Genomic DNA, 6,073 nt, shown 5'->3' on the forward strand with positions numbered 1-6,073 from the left:
ATTTCATTAAAGAAATAATGTAATATTTCCATTGAAATAATAATAAAATTAATAAAGGTATAGTTCACCTACCCAAAAATGACAATTGTGTCATCATTTACTCACCCTCAGAGTCCAAAAGAGTATATGTAATAAATTTGATCAAACAAAATATTTCTTGCTGAAGCTACTTTTTGTAATGTCTGTTTGATGTTTTACACAATAATGACTTTAAATGATCTTTTGGGAGTAATTTCTCAGCCAAATTTTGATTAATTAATCACCACATCATGTAATTATTTAGATTAAAAATTGTAATCGCTTACCAGCCCTAATAAATAAATATATATATATATATATATATATATAGTATTTGTTGTTACAAATAATGTTAATTATAATAAAGCAAAAGCAAACACACACACAAAATTGATGTAACACATTTGGCACTTCAGTACACACCTGCAGACATGACTGCTTTCAAAAATCTGTCACACCCTGTCACTTGCACAGGCATGTCTTCTATTTCTTGTTGGTTTTCTTATAGTCGCATCTTGTAGAGTTTTGACTATTAATAAAAAAAAAATTACATAACAAAAATTTGTTCTTTGATTGTAAATATTGTCAATTTGCTTATCTGCATAGCAAAACCTTGCTACTAAAACCACTGTAGGAGAGTACCGCTGCATAACAGTGGAATGCAAATGTGAGATTCTTCTGGAGTGTTGTATGCGAATGTGATACTTTTATCTGAATCACACCTTATATCTCTGTCAGGTGTCTGCTATTGTGCTACAATGGCCTCAAATCCTTTAAAAGACATTTATTTGTACATATTGTTTGTATATAATTTTTAATCAAATATTTATAGTTTAGTTTGTCATTATAAACGTACAGTATGCATGTGTGAAGAAGTGAGAATTTGCAATACCATATGATTGTGATTCTGGCTTTGATTTCCATGCTTGCATGTCAACCTCACATTTTTCCTCTCTCCCACTCAAAATATTTCTGCTTTACACCCTAACCACACACTTGCACATACATGTTTTTCATCTCTTGGCTGTCCTCTGAGCATTACAACAGTGTGTCAAAAGAAACAGGTAAAGTTAGCTTGATGATAAATCTGGCAAAACAGTTAAGGAGGTGCCACAAAGTTTGTATGTCAACAGCACTTTATTGGAAACATTAAATATTACTATATTACATGTAATGCTTACTAATATTATTTTTTAATACAAATGATTTTCATATATTTTACACTAATTCCTAATCACACTAACAAGACAACTGTCTTCAGGATATACAAAAACAATTGCAAATATAGGCTTATGTAATTCAAGAATAATCTACTGTTAAACACAATACTTGGTTTAAAAACATTCAGGCTTTCTTTTATACTAAATCAGTGTGTTTGAGAGGCATATTTTGAATGTATTATTGTATATAACATTACTATTTCTATATTTTACACACACATATGAAGAATGCAGCTTACATAAGCATTCACTGTTAATTATACCGTATCTGTTAAGTTTGATCTGTATTTGACCTGAGGTTACCTTATGACTTTTTGGCAAGGTACCGAATATTGTCTTTGATCAGGACTCAACCTCAGTTTTTCCAAATTCAGCAGAGGGATGGCATTCTGTTTGCAAGAGCACAGTAAACCCAAGAGATGTCTGTGATTTTTTTTAAAGATGTTGGATATGTAAGGGATAATGACAGTCACATGAAATATTGATTTAAATTGAAATAATTGTATGGGATAAGTCCTGATTAATATGCTTGTGTTAAAGTTGTGACAATAACTATGTGATTGTATCTTTATTTTCTTGCAATAACTTTATCCCACTCATTCCACGGCTACATATCAAATAAATAAATACATGGAAATAGACCAAGAAATTGGCAGCGATTCCCTGGACAAGGGTCATTATTTAGAAAAAGTATTGCTGAATCACAATTAATTAGTTTGTCTGAATAAAGCCACCAATGTATTTCTGCCAGTTTGCTTGGGAACAATACGCAAGTTACTCAAAGCTGTTTCTACTATAAGACACCACTTAGTCAGTTAGATATGTTTCAAACAGTGGGGTGACTGTTCTATCTTTCCATTCAACAAGGATCTCACCTCGCTGGATGGAGGGGGATTGAGCAGTTTTCATAGGGTGTCGGGTTAGAGGAGCTCTCTCACTAGGCACTGGGGACCCCGGCAGACTGGCCTCTCCTGTCGGAGTGTAGGATTTCAGCACCACCACAGTCTTCTTCCTTCTGTGCATGAAGACGAAAAATAGATCAGCAACTTATAAAGGGGGGAAACCATATTGCTGACTCATTCCTTGTTATGAAACCAATCTCAATGCCTGTTCACAGATCAGTTTTACTTCAGGGAATTATATCTGTATTTAGATGCACGAAATTGAACGCTGGCATTGGGAATAAAATGGTCCTTAAGGTTTATTTGCCAAAGATGAGAATCTCACCTGTTCTGGTAGATGTTAAGAGTGAGGATCACAAGCCCAAGTAACAGGGCCAAGCTGCTTAGAAGCAACATTGTCATTTTCCAGCCTGTTCCTGTTATTAAACAGGAAAAAAACACATTAGAAAATCACAAACTAACATTCTTATTTTATGTATCAGTTGCTCATTTTTTACTTATTTTCTGTCATTACAATTTATGAATGTTTCTTTGTCTCATCAGTCATCACCAAAGATATGGCACCCTGTTTAGGTTTCCTCTCCTCTGCTGCCCTCATGTGGACATACGGCAGACAAACTATTCCAGGATCAGGGGAATGTAGTGTGTTTTAAATATTTGTTTGTTTATACCATATTTCCAGACTGATTTAACAGATAAAAATCAAATGTAATTTTTTTTAAAACAAAGATGAGCTTTTTTCACACTCACCATAGTCTGTTGTAAATACATTAACAGAAGGTCTGTCCGGCTCTATGCTACTTTGAGGTTCAGCCGATGCCTCTGAAGTCTGTGTTGCTTCAGTAGACTTTATTTTGGAGACCTGGCCATTATTCCCAGCTTAAGTAAACAAAATAAAGAGATTATAATGATACAATCATGCAATATATCATAGAAATTATTAGAAACGGAATAGACATACAGGTGCATCTCAATAAATTAGAAAAGTTCATGGAAAAGTTCATTTATTTCAGTAATTCAACTCAAATTGTGAAACTCGTGTATTAAATAAATTCAATGCACACAGACTGAAGTAGTTTAAGTCTTTGGTTCTTTTAATTGATCATGCTTTCTTTTTGCTGACCAGCTTTTTGAAGATGCTGATTTCATTTTCCAGCAGGATTTGGCACCTGCCCACACTGCCAAAAGCACCAAAAGTTGGTTAAATGACCATGGTGTTGGTGTGCTTGACTGGCCAGCAAACTCACCAGACCTGAACTCCATAGAGAATCTATGGGGTATTGTCAAGAGGAAAATGAGAAACAAGAGACCAAAAAATGCAGATGAGCTGAAAGCCACTGTCAAAGAAACCTGGGCTTCCATACCACCTCAGCAGTGCCACAAACTGATCACCTCCATGTCACGCCAAACTGAGGCAGTAATTAAAGCAAAAGGAGCCCCTACCAAGTATTGAGTACATGTACAGTAAATGAACATACTTTCCAGAAGGCCAACAATTCACAAAAAATTTTTTTTTTATTGGTCTTATGAAGTATTCTAATTTGTTGAGATACTGAATTGGAGGATTTTTGTTAAATGTGAGCCAAAATCATCACAATTAAAAGAACCAAAGACTTAAACTACTTCAGTCTGTGTGCACTGAATTTGTTTAATACACAAGTTTCACAATTTGAGTTGAATTACTGAAATAAATGAACTTTTCCACAACATTCTAATTTATTGAGATGCACCTGTAGTATTTTGACCAATGAATTTTCAACTTTACAGAGATTGCTGGGAAGGATTTACATGTTGTATGTCAGATACCAATCCTTTAAGATATTTAAAAAATTTATTAAAAAAAAAAAGACTTTTAACATTCTGTTACGTTTCCATGACTTTTCAAAATGTTTTGATATTTCCAAGTTTTCCAGTACTGTGGGAACCCTGGTACAAAATGAATGTGACCAGATGAGAAAGTAAAAAATAAATAAAAAAGAAGATGAAGATATGGTCTGGTATAACAAAAACAATAGCAGATGCTCAGCAGACTGAGTTTTAACTGAAGAAGTAGATGAGATGTCATTAATTAGAATGACGGCATGGCAGAATACAACATGAAACACAGACCCATCATTAATGAAGAACTCCTAATCTAACTCTCTTACAATGCCAATAGCGAATTTGAGTGAGGATTCGGGGTCCAGTCGAAAGTGTCTGCTGAGAATCTTGTAACACATTCTGGCCGTGATGTGTGCTATCTGTCTCCTCGCATACTGTTTGTTTAGCCAGCGTCCTCCACTTGCTGCCTTTCCCACGATCTTTGGAAAGGAAGACCTTTGAGGAATCGTGACGTACGTTCAGGTGCAGACCCTTGCCGTGTAATGTCAGGAGACCCTTTTTAGAGCAGCTCCAGGACTGGCCCTCACGATCCTCCACCTCAGAGCTGCAAGCTTTAAGCCAAATGCTCTCATGCTCCTGGATCTGAGGTGCAGTTAAACATCCTCCTGTCTGTGGGTTGCTGAGGGAGCATGTCTCAGGGCTCCAGTGCCACTCTTGCAGAGCCAAATCTGCTCTGCACTCTTGCAGGTTTAACCTGCTACTGACCTGACCATCATTTACTTGTACACTTTCTCAGCTCCTCATTCCTGATCATGAGTCCTGTAACATCTACAAGGGAAAGAAGAGAATACTGCAGCTTATTTTAATGTACATAATTATAGCCTAGGTAAAAATCATATTGCAAATATACATCAAAATCCTCACAAATAGTACATCTGCTGCTAACAGCACTACACAAACAACTTTACAGATAGAAGCATAAAAGGCAACAGTCTTGATCAAGTTAGAAGACCATCCTTAAATCTGAACATTGTAGCAAAAACATTACATATTTACGAATTAGTAGACACAAAAATACATTAGTGGAGCTGTATGGTCTTAAACTGCGACCTGTACTGTAGAAACACCAGAACTCATAATCCTATCCCACCTGTTTAATAACCATCGTAATTTCCTACGAAATAGAACTTCTTCAAATCTTAAATTAGGATAAGACAGGAAGTTTCTGTAATACAGCCAAGTTAGCGACTAGTCTGTGTACTGACAAATTTTAAGCAACATTATCGACAGATGAAATTTGTTCTATGAGTTTAAACAGTAAAATAAAGATATAGATATATTGTTGTTATTTCATATATTAGATACTGATATTGCATGTTCTTTACCTTGAAAAACAAGTGTTGTGAGAACAAAAGTGCAGAACCCTCTCCAAACGACATCCATCACTGCGTGTATGTGGTGCAATAACAACACTAATCATAAAATGTTTGACTTCCAGATTACAGTTATGATCCATTCTGATAAAGATAGCGAATGAAGTATTATTTCCCAGCACACATGTTATAGCCCTAAAGCAAGGCAGAGAGTGAAGAGCGACAACGTTGATCCACCCGATAGCGGACACTGTAGCACAACAGATTTTCACTTGAGAGAAGACTGGAAATTTATGGCGCATGAAGCGCAAAAGTGTTCAACGTGTGAGTGTAGGATACTAATTAACAAGAGACGATAAAAGGCAATTAAGTGTTCTGCTATGTTGGGGGAATGGCAGTAAAACTAAGGAAAACAAAACAACCAACCAACCATTGTACACATTACATAAGATTATTAATGTAAAAGACGTTTTTTTCCCCAACATAATCAAACATTACGGGGAAAGCAATCTGAACTGTAATCTACAGATGTACAAAGAGGAAGATCATTTTATGTGGCTCAACAATTTGAATGGCATTCCTTTCAAGCTGAGATGACAGAGCTTCTGTTCTCGTTGCTATGTTGTTTCTAAGTTGGAGTCGACGGAATCAGGTCGTATTTAAAGAGAATGGGAGCGCGAAGGAAAACACTTACAGCATGTTTCCACCTATTTGTGTTTATATGGTGCTGAAAGTGTAA

At 35.7% G+C, this 6,073-nt stretch overlaps 1 pseudogene; it reads right to left on the reverse strand.

Moving 5' to 3' along the window:
• Nucleotides 1–2,045: 2,045 nt before the first annotated feature.
• On the reverse strand, nt 2,046–5,636 carry LOC107553575 (uncharacterized; annotated as a pseudogene).
• Between the last annotated feature and the right edge of the window lie 437 nt (nt 5,637–6,073).

This window comes from Sinocyclocheilus grahami, unplaced genomic scaffold (genome assembly GCF_001515645.1).
Source record: "Sinocyclocheilus grahami isolate Dianchi unplaced genomic scaffold, SAMN03320097.WGS_v1.1 scaffold475.1, whole genome shotgun sequence".
NCBI classification, from domain to species: domain Eukaryota; kingdom Metazoa; phylum Chordata; class Actinopteri; order Cypriniformes; family Cyprinidae; genus Sinocyclocheilus; species Sinocyclocheilus grahami.